Here is an 18,036-nt window from a genome sequence, read left to right on the forward strand (position 1 = left end):
TACTTCTAACTACTCACAAGTGACAAATCCTCAGTGAACCTCAGATCGTCCTTTGATAGTTGTTTAATTATTTTAGTCAAAACCAGTTCTAGTCCCTTTTCCCTCTTAATGCCCTAGGCATTTGGAAAATTTTAGAATGGTCAAATATTATAGCATATGCAATCGATCCTATACCCGAAGCGTATTGGACACGATGCATAATGTCTCACATAAAGACATGATACTTCATCATCCTTCTGCCATAATATTTTATGTGCCCTGTTCCCACAATTCGAACTATGAAGAGGGATGCCGTAATCATAATTGAATTTTGAGAATGCACTATGTATCCTTGACTAAATTTATTAACATTTCTCGATCTAAGCTTTAGAATTTTGAAACGAAGTATAATATTCTCTCCCTTAATTATAGCAAAACAACTTTTTAACCCTTGCAACTTTGCAAAATGAATCTTTGTTTCCTATAATTAATATTGCTAACTTGAAATACTTACCATAATAATCATGCTCCCACTAACATGATGATTATTTTCTTACCAGCATAACACTTATGCTCCCACTAGCTTTGACATGTATTCAGAAAACAATTGACCTTCTAGAAAACAATGCTTATTGAATTCCTTAAGTTCATATTTCTAATACCTAATGCTTTGATAAGCCTTTATCTAAGCTTTTTAAGCTCATACACCTTTGCCTTAGATAAGTCACATGTGTGTCTAAACAATTCAGAATTTATGTTACTAAGTCCCAAATGTTCAGATCAATTGCCAAATCTCACAATTCGAACTATGAAAAGGGATGTCGTAATCATAATCGAATTTGAGAATACAATTTTCACAATTGCTATCTTCTTAAAATCTCTCTTAGTGAAAGCATTTCCTCACAATCATTTTCATGAAGGAGGAAAACTTTATGACACTTAGATTTTATGATGTATGTGTTCCTATCCATGTGAATTTGTCAAAACGAAAGTTTGCGACAAATCCAAAACCATATGGACTGAACTTGTTCAATCTTGATTTCTTGCCTCATGGTAACATGAATGCCCACCATGTCTTCCAAGCAACTCACCCTTTCATATCAATGTACTTTCCATTGATCAAGGTGCTTTGTCTTTATGCATTCAAATGAGAACTCATACAACTCACACGCATAATTAACTCAACTGGAATGACACAAAAAAAAGAGTATGTCATCCACGATAGGCTTTAAACCTCAAGTCGTGTGCTAGTGATGATCAACTAGGTTTACTCTTGATTTGTTCTTGAAACTTTTCAAGACCATTAAGACTCCCACTGACTTCTTGACATATAAGATTCTCTTGTCAAGAAACATTTCTTGACAAACAAATATTCAAGAGTTAGTGTAGCCTTTTGTCAAGTTTAACACTTCACACAATTGGTCCTGGTTGGTCTTTGTCTTATCCAAGACATCATAACTTACCAATTTCAAATGTGCAAGAATAAGAAAACTTTTCCAAATTCCACATTTATCGAGTGTTATAAACCTACTTAAGACTTGACACTCATGTCAGAATCTTGACTCTAAGACTTGATATTGGAACGAAGTATGATTGACTTCTTGATTTAACCATTTCTACAATTCTCGATTCCTCTTCTTAGACATGCAATTGCACTAAGAATCACTTAGAGGATCAATTGAGATATGGTTCTTAATCATTAAGACTTATCATAAAACACAATAAAAGGTACTCTCCCTTCTTCTTAGAATAGAGAAACTTTTATCTTTCTGCCTACTTGATTCTTCTTATTCGTTCTGCTATTGATTGAAACTCTTTCAATCAACTCAGAATTATACTTAATCTTATAAGTATAATCATATTTACTAAACTTTAGTAAATCATGACGAATATCTTTATCACTCTTGTGGTGGACTTGATCAACGCACAACCTAGTGTACTCAATGTCCTGGTCCTTCTCTTGACACTTTGCCAAAGAATTAGTCTAATTTCCAAAATATGAAGTTTCTCATTCATCACGCAACCAAGTTGTATGATTCCAAGTTTCTGTCCAATTGAAACTTGGGCGATGAGAATCTTCCTTTATTTGGCAAATCCTCGACATTTCACAAATAACATAATCAAGAATCACATCCAATTCAACATTGCTAAAATTAGAAATACATAAACATCCATTTTCACATATGCCATTGCAAGGATAAATAAATAGGACGAAATCAAAATTCATTTTATTGCGGAAAAACTTGTCCTTACAATGCAATTCAAATGAAAACTATGCTATTTCAATTTCTAAGCAATCTATTCTAACTCTAAAGTAGTAGCTCAAAAATCCGATCTTCAAGCAATGCGATCGAAATCCATTTCTTCACGATCAGATTCAGCTTACTTCTTCCCTTAAGCTTCCTCTCTTTTCTTCGATCCTACAAAACATCAAAATGTAATCTTATCACATCATGTATTGAAAATCAAAGAATAGGAACTTATAGAGTTAGTTATTGGATTTTACCTGAAGTAGATCCACACGTCTTGACTCTCCCATCTCTTAGATCTCTCAGGTAAACTGGGCAGCTTCGTCTCCAATGCCCCTTCTCTTGGCAGTAGAAGCAGATGGACTCTTTTGGAATGGTACAAGGAACTATCTCAGAATTTACCTTTTCCGGATTTCCAATGTCACCATTTTTAATGTCCATTGAAGTTTGGGAGTTTGATTTGCCAGACAAATTTGCTTGATCAGCACGCCAAATCATTTCTGATTCAGCAGCTATAAGCAAATAGGTCAAATCAATGAGGGTCACGTCATGGTCCATCATATAGTACTCTCTAACGAACTCACTATATGATTCAGGAAGGCACTGAAGAACCCAGTCAATAACCAACATTTCTGAGATATCGACACCCATCATCCTTAACCTATCAATGTGTGACTTCATCTCTAAGATGTGTGCACACACAGGTTTCCCATCTTCGTGTTTACTTGCCAAAAGGGATTGAGTGAGCTTGAACTTTTCAAGCCTTTGAACTTGTAGGTTAGGGAGAATAATTGGAGGAGGTGGAGGAAGTGAAGCATGACTCTCATTTCCTTGATCGTATCGTGGAATGTCATCTTCATTTGGAAAGCTTGTTCCAAGGGACTTGGGAAGACCATTGTAAGATTTAGACATCTACAACACGGGAGAAAATTCAAGTTAGTTGATAAGAATCCTTGATGTAACACCCAAATGAAACATCAAGGCTAGGATCCAACACAATACTCTGCAACCTAGAAGAGGGATGCCGTAATCTAGTTGCAGAATATTTGAAGGTAGGTAAATGACGATTTACCAATTTCCACCATGAAAAAACGAAAAAACTTTTAAGTTTTAAATGAATTGAAACTCCTAGATCTTTTGAGATTCATTGAACTTTTCAATGGCATGTTTAATCTCGATTATGCCCTTCTATTTGTGACTGGGATGCCGAGGATCACAAACAAGGTGTGAATAACCATACGAATCACGTGGTGCACCTAATTGCTACTATCACCTAATCAATGTGCCGGTTAGCCACACACGCTCCATTGATCTATGATAAACATCGAGCCATCCTTCGCCACCAATGTCAATCCCAAATTAGTGTGCCGGTTAGCCACACACGCTCCACTAACGTTTGAAATGGGTACGAAGTGTAATTCCATGGATTAGCATACAAATTCACATTTTGCCCTAAAGTAACTAAGATTGGGAATTTGTAAAAGCATTTAGTTACTTTGTACTTCATTATACTTATAATGGAAGGTTTCGTCCTATCCTACCCGTTCGGCTAACGACCCTCCACTAGTCAAGAGTGCGGTGGGTAAGAGTGGATACCCATTCAATCGCCATTTTATAGGCAATTTCCTTAAACACCCCTTATAGACCAGCTTCGTGAATGAGGCCTACTAACGGTAAGACTGACTCTTTACTCATATATATAATATTAGACTTTTAATGTTACATATATATAATATAGGGTGTATTTTACACTTTTAAAATACTAGGTGGTTTTATTAACTTTCTCTTTTAATTAAACTTTTAATTAACTTAACAAAACCATGAGGGTGTAATTTGAACTTTTCAAAATACTAGAGTTTTAGAATTTAAATATTACATAATTAAACTATTAATCAAAATTTTAAATTCCGAAACTTGAGGGCAAGTTTTGAAACATTTCAAAACATTAGGTTTTAGAATTTAAATATTTCAACATTAAATTTTTAATCAAAATTTTAAATTCCAAAACTTGAGGGCAAGTTTTGAAACTTTTCAAAACATTAGGGTTTAACTATTTAAATTTCATAAACAAAACTTTTAAGTTCAAATTTAAACTATAAAACCTAAAGGGAGTAATTCGAAACTATTCAAACTTACTAGGGATCAAATAACAAATAATATAAATCAAACAATTAATTTAGTGATTATCTATATTTGACCTAATCCAATTTTAATCACAAGATAATTACCAAATAATTTGAATAATCTATATTTATCATATAAAGAAACTATTATTAAAAAGATTTGAAATTATCTTTTGTTTTGGTAAGGATAATCATTTACATACAATAAAATTCGGATTTTATTATCAAAAAACGATTTTGGCATCAATCCTACAGCAAAACAGCAAGTAAATCCCGAAATATACTCTGTCAGACTCCCGGACTTGCCGAGTCAGTCCTGAACTTGCCGAGTAAGGCCAACTCGCCGAGTCCAGATACTGACTCGCCGAGTTGAGTCGGGCAGAGGCAAAAAAATTGATTTTCAGCAGAAAAACGACAATTGCATCACATACAACAGAAACCAATCAAGGCTCTGATATCACTGATGGGTTTTAAGCATAAGAACAATCCTATGTGCTCATACAAACCCTAATGCTTGGATCTAGGTTTCTCTATTGTACATGCAATGAATCCAAGACTTACAAACCCTAGATCTATCAAATAAGAACTGAAATAAGGGTTTAGTAATTACCTTTGATTGTTATATAGCAATAACAATCAATCCTTGCTTTGATTGGCTTCAGAAAGCTTAGTGCCTCAAATGTTGCACCTCTAATGGAGTCACAAACACCACTAAGCAACTTGGATGAAGAGGGAGGAGAGAGGAGGCACCAAAAACGGCTGGAAACCCTAGAGGAACTCTTAGCCACGTTTTTGGGGCATAGGGGTCCTATATATACATGTAGGCTATTAGGGTTTGCAACTAGGAAACCCTAATCTGACTGCTTAAGCCCTAAGCAGTCCAATGGACCATTCCAGAAGGCCCTTGGACGATTTCTTTATGGTCCTCCATATAGAATTCGTCCATTGCCATCTAATGGATCCTAAGCCCAACTTTGTAACTATCTTATAATTACAATATCAGTCCCCTTAATTTAATTAATCTCTTTTAGTCACAAAATTAATTCTTAATTAATTCTTGACTAATATTAATTAAACAATATGATTTCTCCTTTAATATATTGTTCTTATAATATATATTAATAAATCATAATTAAACCTTTCTCTCTCCTTAATTCATCCTACATATTGCTATGGTGAAGGCTGTTGGATTAGTGTCTAAGTCCATAACTATAATTGGTATATACTTGACCCAACCCGGCATAGTCCATTTGGGTTGCATGGCATCGGAACATTTGGGTAGACCTTTTAATGAGAAGAAGATATTTGTGACATATTAATATATTATAAGTTCTAATATATTAATATGAAATCATATTATTTAATTAGTATTGATCAAGAATTAATTTGGAATTAATTTAGTGATCAAAAAGAGACTAATTAAATATATGGGGATTGATTGTGTAAATCATTGATTCTTATATATGTGGGCTTATGATCCATGATTCCTTATGTTGGGTTTAACCCATGTGGTGGCCCATGGATACTCCATGGAGGTTAAAACCCATGGAGCATAAGGAATGGGTAAAGTCATGGGTTACATGGTGTAACCCTAATGTGCACACTATATACAGACCCCATTGGTTGGTGAAATTGGCACTAGTGCATAATAATGAGAGGGAAAGCTAATTTCTATGAACTCATATCTTCTCTCATGGTTATTCCAAATGTTCATGGTGTTGTGTGAACCATTTGAGGTGTCACATTTGGGGCACTAGGCTCTTGAGCTCCATGGAATCAAGCACCAACAAAGAGGTATGTAATTCTACTAGATTTTATATTACATGTACTTTATATTATGCTAGTTAGAACAATACCTTGGAAAATTGATATTTGCATGTATAATAGAGAAAACATAGATCCAAGGTATTTAGGGTTGCATGTACACCATAGGTGTGTTAGAATGCTCAAAACCCAACAGTGGTATCAGAGCCATGGGTTGTTTTCTATTATATTTGATGCAAATGTATTTTTTTTTCAAGTTGAAGAAAAAAAAAGGAAAAAAAACATGAAGTTTGTCATATTTTAAGATAATTACTTGATTTTATGAAAAACTAATTATTTTTAAAATTTGAGTCATTTTACTACAAGAGTTGAAATTGGCACTAGTGCATAATAATGAGAGGGAAAGCTAATTTCTATGAACTCATATCTTCTCTCATGGTTATTCCAAATGTTCATGGTGTTGTGTGAACCATTTGAGGTGTCACATTTGGGGCACTAGGCTCTTGAGCTCCATGGAATCAAGCACCAACAAAGAGGTATGTAATTCTACTAGATTTTATATTACATGTACTTTATATTATGCTAGTTAGAACAATACCTTGGAAAATTGATATTTGCATGTATAATAGAGAAAACATAGATCCAAGGTATTTAGGGTTGCATGTACACCATAGGTGTGTTAGAATGCTCAAAACCCAACAGTGGTATCAGAGCCATGGGTTGTTTTCTATTATATTTGATGCAAATGTATTTTTTTTTCAAGTTGAAGAAAAAAAAAGGAAAAAAAACATGAAGTTTGTCATATTTTAAGATAATTACTTGATTTTATGAAAAACTAATTATTTTTAAAATTTGAGTCATTTTACTACAAGAGTTGAATTAGGTCAATTTATTAAAAGATAGAATGATATGATTATTTTATTTGTTTTAAAAGTTTGATCTAAATTTTTAAGGAGTTACAAATTTTGTCATAAAATTTTGGAACTCAAAAAGTCTTTTTTAAAAGTTATGATCTTAAGAGTTTTGAAACTTCCATAAGTTATGGATGTGAAATGTCTCATTCATTAACTCTTTAGGTTATGAATTCCAAGAGTCTTCAAAGGATAATTGTCAAAGTTTCAAGATTTGTATTAGTTTATATGATTAGCTAATTTCTTGAAAATTGTTGATGTGAATTATCTTTACTTATGAGTTTAATCTAGATCATAGAAAAAATTATTTGATTATTGTGTTGATTGGAATATTTGATCTTAATGATTTTTATGAACTCCATAATTTGTCCTCAAGTTATGGAAAATGAAGAATTTTTTCTTTTTAAAGTGTCATTAAGTCTCATAGGTTATGAAAATGGAAGAGTCTCTATTTTTAATGTCACCATTAATTGATTTTATGTCTTCCATAACTTGTCCTCAAGTTATGGAACTTGAAAGGTTTTTCATTAAACCATAATTAAACTCATAAGTTATGAAAATCCAAGAGTTTTGAATGGTTTCAAAACTTGCCCTCAAGTTTTGGAATTTGTAAAGTCTCACACACATTAATGCTTTAATTCCAAACTCTACAATTTTAAAAGTTAAAATTCAAACTTTATGGACTTCATTAAATCAATTAAAGTGTTTAATTAAAAGAGTTAATAATTTCATAAAGACATGGTTGAAGTTTAATTAAATTAAGAGTATAGTTTAATTAATAGATTAAACCACCAAGTATTTTAAATGTTTAAAATACACCCTTATACTATTATTATAATTTTAATTATATAGATATGTATAAGATAAAGTCAATCTTACCGTTAGTAGGCCTCATTCACGAAGCCGGTCTATAAGGGGGTATAAGGTTACTGCCTATAAAATGGCAGTTTAATGGGTGTCCACTCTCACCCACCGCTTCCTTGACTGGTGGAGGGTCGTTAGCCGAACGGGTAGGAAAGGACTATAATTCTCCCTTCAGTAAAAGTATAATGATAAACACTAAGTAACTAAACACTTATAAATTCCCCATCTTAGTTACTTAGGAAAATGTGAAATAGGTGCTAACCCATGAAATTACACTTTGTACCTTACCAAGTCGTTAGTGGAGCGTGTGTGGTTAACCGACACACTAATAAGGACTAGTAAGAGTGGCAAAGGGTAACTTGACTTTATTATAGATCGGTGGAGCGTGTGTGGTTAACCGGCACATCGATTAGGTGATAAAGTTAAGGGTACCAAGTCAATTTGCATGGTTATTCACACCTTGTTTGTGATCCTCGGCATCCCAGTCACAAACTTGAGAGGGCACAATCGAGATTCAAACATGCCATTGAAAGTTCAATGTATCTCAAAAGATCTAGGAGTTTCAAATCCAATTAAAACTTAACTATACTTCATTTTTCATGGTGGAAATTGGTAAATCGTCATTTACCTACCTTCAACTATTTTATAACTCGGATTATGGCATCCCTCTTCCAGTTATAAATAGGTTGTTGGATCCTAGCCTTAATATTTCATATTGGGTGTTATATTAAGGACTTTAAATCAACTAACTTGAATTTCTCCCTTATAGATGTCTCCTTCAGACAACTATGGTCTTCCCAAATCTTTAGGAACAAGCTATCCTAATGAAGATGATATCCCAAATGGAAATCAAGGTGAAAGATCAATCCCTTTGTTGTGCATTAGTGGGACTGAAAATCATACTTCACTTCCTCCACCTCCTCCAATAAATCTCCCTATCCCACAAGTTTCAAGACTTGATAAGTTCTAAGTCACTCAATCTCTATTGGAAAACAAAGTCTATATGTGCTTAGGTCTTGGAGATTAAGTCACATATTGACAAGTCGGGAGAGTCGGGTGTCGAAGTCTCGAGGTAGCTGGTTGTTGACTTGGTTCTTCAGTCACTCCCTGATGACAGATCACGACATGACCCTTTAATGATCTTATCTATTTGCTTGGTGTTGCTGAATCAGCAATGATTTGGAACACTGGTAAAGCAAATTTGATTAGAAGATCGACTTCCCAAAACTTCATGGACATTGACAATGGTGACACTGGAAATCCAGAAAAACTTTCTCTTCCCAATGAAAAGGGATCGGCCATAGTCAACTCGGTTGACCAAATGGTAAAGAGAAAGGCTAAGTCTGAGATAGTCCCATGTACCATTCCCACAGAGTCCATATGTGCCTATTGCCAAAGGAAAGGGGCATTGGTTGCGAAGCTGCCGAATTTACCTGAAACCTCATAAGGATGGTAAAGTCAAAAGTTTGACTCTACTTCAGGTAAAGTCCGTTATCTAACTCTATTAAGTCTCTTTTGGAGATTCTTAATACATGATGTAATGTAATTACATTTTGATGTTTTTTGAAGAATCAAAGGAAGCTTAAAGAAAAAGTGTGTTGATTCTAATCGTATGGTTCGATGACCAGAATTTTGAGCCACTGCATAAGAGTTATGAGATATTGCTTAGGAATAGATAACAACAAAGTTTTCATATGAATTTGCATTGTAAGGATAAGTTTTTCCGCAAGTTTTAAAATAAAAGAAAAGTTTTGATTTTATTTATTTTAAGTATCCTTACAAAGGCATTTGTGAAAAATTGTTGTTTATATGTTTCCATCGATAAGCAATATTGGAAAATGAATTTGATTCTTTCGTTTGTAGTAGTGTCATAATTTATCAAATAAGGAAAGATTCTCATCACCCAAGTTTCAGTTGGATAGAAACTTGGAATCATGCAAGTTGTATTGTGTGATGAATGAGATTTTTCACCTTTGGTAAATTAAGACTAATTCCTTGTTCACATTCGCATGTGAGTCAAGCGAAGGACTAAAGGATCAGGTACATTAGGTTGTGCACTAGTCAGGTCCACCACAAAGGTTGATAAGATTATTCGTTATGATTTACTAAAGTTTAGTAAATATGATTATGCTTACAAGTTTAAGTGTAATGCTGAAACATTGGAAAAGTTTCAATATATGGCAGAATGAATAAGAAGAATCAAATAAGGCAGAAAGATAAAAGTTTCTCCAATCTGAAGAGATGGGAGAGTACTTGTGTATCTTGTTTTATGATTATCTTAGTGATTATGGAATCATATCACAATTGATCCTCTAAGGACACCTTAGTGCATTTGTTGGCTAAGGAGATGAATCGTGAATTGTGGAAATGGTTAAATCAAAAGATAAATCATACTTCATTCCAAAATAAAATCTTAGAGTCATACTCCAAGATTGAGCATTGAGTGACATAATCTTAAGAAAGGTTTAAAACACTTGTCAGATGTAGAGTAAAATGCTTTCTTACTCTTGTACATTTGAAATGGGTAAGTTGTGATGTTTTGGATAAAACAAAGACCAACTAAGGCCAATTGTGTGAAGTGTTTGTAAAAGAATCCGCACTATCTCTTGAATATTTGGCAAGAGAGTCTTATATGTCAAGAGGACAGTGGGAGTCTAAAAGATCTTAAGATAGGTTCAAGAACTAATCAAGAGTTTTGTTAATCACTAGCCCACGACTTGAGGTTTGTAACCTATCGTGCTGACATATTCTTATTTCTATGTCTATTACAGAAAGGTTGACTATTCTTGTGAGTTCTATGAGTTCTCAATTGTTTGCATAACAACCTGGAAGCAATGGTAGGCCCTTGTGCTGCCGGGTGGCAAGAAATTAAGATTGAACAAGTTCAGTCCATATGTGTTTGGATTTGTCACTGACCGTGTCTTGTGATTATGGTTATGACAAATTCAAATGGATAGGAACACATACACCATAAAAATCTAAGTGTCATAAGGTTTCTCTTCGATTCATGAAAATGATGGTGAGGAAACGCTTTCACTAAGAAGATTTTAAGTAGATAGCAGTTGTGATATTTGCATTCTCATATAGTTAGTGGAACGTGTGTGGTTAACCGGCACACTAACTAGTGAGAATTGCAAAAGTTCTAGACAAACATGTGAGCTATCTAAGGAAAGGTGTATGATTTTGATAAAGTTTTATCAAAGCATCTCGTATCAGAAATCTGAACTTTGGTAAGAAAGACAATAAAGTATTGATTTCTAGAGGTCCAGTTGATTTCTGGATACATGTCAAAGCTAGTGGGAGCATGATGATTATGTTACAAGTTAGCAATGTTAATTATAGAAAACAAAAGTTTCAATTCGCTTTGAAAAGTTGTTTTGCTATAATTAAGGGAGAGGATTTTACACTTCATTCCAATTCTACAAGCTTAGATTGAGATTTTAATCAACTTTAGTCAAGAATATATATGAATGTTATGCTGGAATGGTTCAACATAAGGAAATTCTATATATGTTGCGTTCTCAAAATTCGTTTATGATTACGGCATCCCTCTTCATAGTTCGAATTGTGAGAACATGGCAAATAAAAAATTTATAGAATGAATCGTGTCCTATATGCTTCGGGTATAGGTTCGATTACATGTGCTATAATCCATTCTAAATTTTCCAAATGCCTAAGGCATTAAAATGGAAAAGGAATAGAACTGGAAATGACTAAAATGAGTAAGCAAATTGTCGAGAACAATCTGAGGTTTACCAAAGATTGGTTGCTCATGGACAATTAGAAGTATAGAGTAAGGACCATATTGACATATTTTGAAAAGAGGCAACTCTTGTTTAGAAGTGATGGTCAAAATGGTAATATGGAATTGTTTCCATAGGTGGAAGTTATTCTTTGAATCTGTGTAAGATTAGAGAACTTAATGCAAGAAGGATGTTCAAAGGAATGTACTTTGAATTTGAGACTTCGTTTCCATGGAGTTGATCTCAATTGGAATTCTTTGTAATGTTTGTTGCCAAGTCTTTGTGACTTTTGGGTATAGTCATTACAAGAGGATCATTGCATATAAGTTTAGAATATAACATATTACAGTAAATGACAAGAGGATTGGGATTGTGAAATGAGCATCATTGAAATATTGTCAATCGATCTGTTTCACAAAGAGAGGACCACATGTAAACATAGTGTGCATACTTGGAGTATGGCATAGCTATTGTTTGGACGAACATAGTGTGCATGCTTGGAGCATGGCATGACTATTGTTTCAATTCAAGTATTAAGTTGATTAATCGAAACATGAATAATGAGTAATCAATATGGTGCTTAGATAAAAGGTGTTTTTATTTACACTCAAAGTGTTGGGGCCATACATGATTAGTATTATTTTTGTGTTTCACTTTGCATGTTTTGACTTCCAGAATAACTAGGTCATTCTTCCCGAATGACTAAGTTATTCAAACCATCCACAGTCGGTCATATGTTGGAAGTAGATATGAATCAAGACTGTCATGAATTTGGCTTGTATGATCTGTCTAATGTGCATTAGACATAGCAGTGGTTGCTACAACATTCATGAGTGCTCATAAGTTCTGAGTATTGGATTCAACCCACGCTCATTTGAATCACTTCATGGATTTTATCACGAGTGAATCATGAGACGATAATATCTTATATTCTTCAAACCTAGAGATATGAGTTGTTGACTATGAGTTGGTTATACATTGATTGCACGAAAACGCAAACTCGATGTTATAAAACGTGCCTTTGTGTATGATTCAACAAGTAGTCAGTACAAGCATATGAGTCGAAGTTTATCCATTCCTTTTACCCTCAAAGGGATAAAAGCGATATCTGTGGGCCCCTCGATGATTTAGTGATGACAAAATGTAAGTGCTCGGCCGGGCCTGGACTGATTTGATTTGTTCAATTAGTCAGTCGTCATAAATCGGAAATCGGGAAACAACAAATGGACAGAGAGAATGATTATAATCCATGTCTCAGTCCATATGATATCTAGAATGGAGGAATATATGATCACTTATCTAATAGATGTGTCATTGATTTGTTCAGAGTTCGGCATCAGCTTTTAAGAGCTACGATTTCTGGTCGGGTTGTGAAGGCGTACTTGCAATAATAGTTATTAGACTTATCCAAGTGGGAGACTGTTGGATTAGTGTCTAAGTCCATAACTATAATTGGTATATACTTGACCCGACCTGGCATGGTCCATTTGGGTTGCATGGCATCGGAACATTTGGGTAGACCTTTTAATGAGAAGAAGATATTTGTGACATATTAATATATTATAAGTTCTAATATATTAATATGAAATCATATTATTTAATTAGTATTGATCAAGAATTAATTTGGAATTAATTTAGTGATAAAAAAGAGACTAATTAAATATATGGGGATTGATTGTGTAAATCATTGATTCTTATATATGTGGGCTTATGATCCATGATTCCTTATGTTGGGTTTAACCCATGTGGTGGCCCATGGATACTCCATGGAGGTTAAAACCCATGGAGCATAAGAAATGGGTAAAGTCATGGGTTACATGGTGTAACCCTAATGTGCACACTATATAAAGACCCCATTGGTTGGTGAAATTGGCACTAGTGCATAATAATGAGAGGGAAAGCTAATTTCTATGAACTCATATCTTCTCTCATGGTTATTCCAAATGTTCATGGTGTTGTGTGAACCATTTGAGGTGTCACATTTGGGGCACTAGGCTCTTGAGCTCCATGGAATCAAGCACCAACAAAGAGGTATGTAATTCTACTAGATTTTATATTACATGTACTTTATATTATGCTAGTTAGAACAATACCTTGGAAAATTAATATTTGCATGTATAATAGAGAAAACATAGATCCAAGGTATTTAGGGTTGCATGTACACCATAGGTGTGTTAGAATGCTCAAAACCCAACAAAGGCAACCCAAAAGGACCATGCTCATAATCAGGTCAAGTGCATACCAAAATAGTTATGGACTTAGACACTAATCCAACAGTTTCATGTTATTATGAACCCTAAACTTTAACAAATAGATAGATATGTATACACATACAGCAATTCCATAACTTTGTCTGCGAAAGCTGAAACTTTGTAGTTCTGGATGCAATATACAACAATATTGTACAAACAAATACCATGAATGTTTTGTTCTTGGATCGACAAAATCCCTGAATTTATATGATTAGAATCCATTTAATAGTCCCAATGATGTAGATGAACAAAATATGTGGCAGGAAAAAAGTAGAGACACCTAAACTTAAACTTACCCATTCATTTTGTTTTTTCCTTAAAAGATTCCTCCGTGATCTAAATTTCCTCATAGAAGAAATAAAAGTTTTCTAAAGGATTCTCGACTGTAGAGGTTAACGATGTTCCATGAAGGGCATTTTTATCTCTTTTTTGTTAAAATTTTGATCGTTGACTTGTATTCCCATATATCAAATAAACATTTAATTGAAAATTTGGTAAGTCATCAACATGAATTGGAAATAACCAACCTAATTTTAACATCAGATCACTAACCGAAGGTGATGATAATATAAACATCGATAATTGTATTCTCATAGATAAGCATCGATAATTGTAGGAGATTCTTCAGCCACATACTCTCTTTCTTCCTCCACAACAATAAGAAAAAATGTGTGAAATGATAAGAACAATTGTATATAAATAAATCAAATGAATTCCAACTTTGTTTATCAACAATTTAATTAGAAAACTATGTGTTAGGGCATTTTAAATGCTCACATCCTAAAAATGATGAAGTAATCAACTAAATGATCGACAGGTTAAATGCTCACACAATATTGACAAATCAGAAAAGTCCCCTAAGTCTTACAATTCCAACAGGACGTGGTGGAAGATGCTGATGAACAAAAACTGGAACTTTTTCCAACCTGAAACACAAATAAATAGATCAAATGCTTACGTCCTTTATTCATAAGATAAGCAGCAATGAAATTAGAAGTTAAAATTGAAGCAAATATCAAAGAAGAACCATGTAGGAAAACAAACCCACATCCATATGAGCATAAAATGTCTACCACCGCCTCCTTTCTGATAGTGGCTAGCAGAATAAAAAAAAATATTAGTGCTTTTCGAACACAAAAGTTGAGAAATGTCATAATTTGTTACCATAAAATAAACATTAACCATATATAATATATAGTGCTATAAACTTTTTGAGCACTTACGATGTCCACAATTAAGAACCACAGGTCGATAGAGAAGTTCTTTACATATTTCACAAAGTAAATCATTAACAGCTAAATGTGAATTTGTAAAAAGAATAGTTTTAGTTCTTTATTTTAACTTAAGGTTGGCATAAATCTCATAAAAAGGTTGCAGTTTAAAATGTTTATCACATAACACGGATTTATGCAAATCAATGAGACAAATGGATTCTTTGGAACTACTATATGTGAAAGTGCATAACCAAACTGGGATAAATCACTTCGCATATAGTTACAAATTAAAACATTGAACTCTTGAAGTGATTTAAAATAAGTGTAGTGTTTAGTGTTTCTTTTTTTAGAGATAAAGACAACAAATAAAGCTTTGAAGTAATTTGAAACATATCAGAAGTAAAGAAAAATACTCTTCACTTAAGCATTTTATCGAACAGATGGCAGACGAAAAAATTATCCATCCATCACAACCAATCCTTCATGACCCTCGTAATCATTGTGAGACCAGCTGCTTGCTCACCTGTTCACGCAACTTTAATTATCATAAACAACCCAACAACAATCACCAATTCTGCCAAAAAAAATAAGAAGAGGAAGAAGGGTAAAGAGGAGATAATGTGAGAGGGAGAGAGAGAGAGAGAGAGAGAGAATCACCTGGTATTGGTTTTGTGAAGAGGAGAATCGATTTGAGCGAGCGGTGGTGGAAGGACCAAAAGAAGCGGTAGGAGAATACATCGTTGATAATCACATAAACCTAGAGGAAAAAGTGTTTATGATGTCGTTAACAGAGAGAATTGATCGTTGATAATCATCCACTTAAAAATCAATCACAGAGCATGAAACACATACCGATTCAGCCATAAGTCGGAAGCCCTAAATCGTCGATTAGAACGTCGAACATCCGATGGTGGGGGCCGACGATTTTGAAACTCGCTCTCTAGGGTAGGAGTTGGTGTAGGTCAATGATTCTCAGAAGAAGAAGAAGAAACGTCAGAGCAAGCGGAGGGAAGATGGTCAGGCGAGAAGAGGGGAAGAGACTGTGTATTTTGGGGATCATTTCCATTTACCATAAAAGCAAGCAATCGATTCGAAGCCCTAAACCCAGATGAAACGCGCTGCAAGATCTATCGCTTCAGTGGCGGAGGAAGACGGCCAACAGTTGTAGTCGATCCCGACCTTCGATCTTGCAGTCGATCCTTTTCTGGCGCCTCAACCGTGCTGAAGGTCGTGTGTGAAGCAGAGAAGAGAAAATGAAAGGCGACAGAACTATAGAAAAACGATGATAAGCGGTGAAAAGGCTGAGGCGGTGGATAACTGGGCGAAAGCAAGGAGGTGATAGAAGAGGAGACACTCACACAGAGGGTTGAGGAAGAATAAGATGAGGCGGTGGGTTCCTCGAACAGTGGAATGAGGAAGGATCCAGATGAAGCGGTGAAAATACCGGATGAGGGGGTGGTAACCGATGAACAGTATCGTGGTTAGGTACTGTTTAAGGGAGTAAATTGTAAAATCTGCACAATTGAAAATATAAAAACTTATGGACCAATTTTGCCAATGGTGTATGCAGTTTACTGTTCCTAACTTTCATATCTTTAATATATATATATATATATATATATATATATATATATATATATATATATATATATATATATATATATATATATATATATATATAAATTTGAATTATCGCTCTATTTTTATTTTTGAGTAAATTGTAAAATCTGCACAATTGAAAATATAAAAACTTATGGACCAATTTTGCCAATGGTGTATGCAGTTTACTATTCCTAACTTTCATATCTTTTATATATATATATATATATATATATATATATATATATATATATATATATATATATATATATATATATATATATAAATTTGAATTATCGCTCTATTTTTATTTTTGTTTTTAAATATCTATATTATCAATTAATATTATTTTTAATTTTTTAGTTATCCAAGCAATTTAATATCAACAAAACATAATATGTTATTTTAATAAGTTTTTATATTTATATATCTACCCTAATACATAAATATCATATTTGTCAAATGTCAACTTCTCATTGAATTAAAAACATTTCATTTTTTGGAAACTTTAGAATTATTTTTATTCAAATGTCAACTACTATATGCCACCTCATAATAAATAATTTTTTAATATATTAATTAATGTAGATATTAACATTCCGTTTGTAAATTCCTGTATTTTAGAATTGGAACAAAGAGGAAACAATTTTCTTTAAAACACATATTTAAACTATAATAAAAGAAAATATTTTCTATTTTGAAATCAAAACTCTTAAATAAACGAGTTAAATAACTAAATTTGGAATTTATTATTATTATTACTGAGGTTCGATACGAAAAAGTCACAATAATTAAATCAAACCTTTTTAATGACACTTTGTAAACAAAACCTTCTAATTTTTTTTGATGGTATTTTTTTAAAACAATTATTTTATATATATATATATATATATATATATATATATATATATATATATATATATATATATATATATAAACGTTACACAATGTTAATATTAACTCGTTTTTCTACGTGCCATATTGACAACTGCCGACTTGTGTCTTTCAATATGTGATTTATTAAAATTTAGTTTACATGTATAAATATAAATATAAATTAAGGCTCTCTTTTTATTTTTTGTTTTTTAATATCTTCCAATAGATATTTTGCATCACATAGGGATGCATTCGTCATCAATCTTGATAAACAAGGTTTTCATTTATCATAAGACTTGTGGTAAAATGATTTTTAAAATTCTATCCAACTAGATATTTGGTAATGAATTTTTCAAGTGATAATAATAATAATTATAATAAACTATTTGAAAACGGAGACAATGACAAAGACAACAAAACGGAAAAATGTAGTTATGATGAGTTTATTTTAAATATTTGACA

At 33.2% G+C, this 18,036-nt stretch overlaps 1 protein-coding gene and 1 long non-coding RNA gene across 5 annotated transcripts in view; both read right to left on the minus strand.

Moving 5' to 3' along the window:
- The window catches only part of LOC145137854 (uncharacterized), a 28,854-nt gene extending 13,635 nt beyond the window's left edge, over nucleotides 1-15,219 (minus strand). For all 3 annotated transcript variants that reach the window (XR_013721252.1, XM_079071995.1, XM_079071996.1), the window contains exons 1-2: nucleotides 15,109-15,219; nucleotides 13,968-14,981 (exon numbers count right to left, since the gene is read on the minus strand). The gene's annotated coding sequence lies outside the window, so the exon portion shown is untranslated. The remainder of the gene's footprint in view (nucleotides 1-13,967; nucleotides 14,982-15,108) is intronic.
- Nucleotides 15,220-15,518: 299 nt separating this feature from the next.
- LOC145135568 (uncharacterized) lies at nucleotides 15,519-16,491 on the minus strand. Of its 2 annotated transcripts, none has more exons than XR_013719887.1 (3): nucleotides 15,952-16,491; nucleotides 15,757-15,856; nucleotides 15,519-15,622 (listed from the first exon to the last, which is right to left on the minus strand). It is a non-coding gene; the product is annotated as an uncharacterized LOC145135568 (long non-coding RNA). The 2 variants fall into 2 exon arrangements; XR_013719888.1 differs by having other exon boundaries at nucleotides 15,523-15,673.
- Nucleotides 16,492-18,036: the final 1,545 nt, after the last annotated feature.

Source organism: Lactuca virosa, chromosome 9 (assembly GCF_052849685.1).
Source record: "Lactuca virosa cultivar CGN04683 chromosome 9, Lactuca_virosa_CGN04683_v6, whole genome shotgun sequence".
Taxonomy (NCBI): Eukaryota; Viridiplantae; Streptophyta; class Magnoliopsida; order Asterales; family Asteraceae; genus Lactuca; species Lactuca virosa.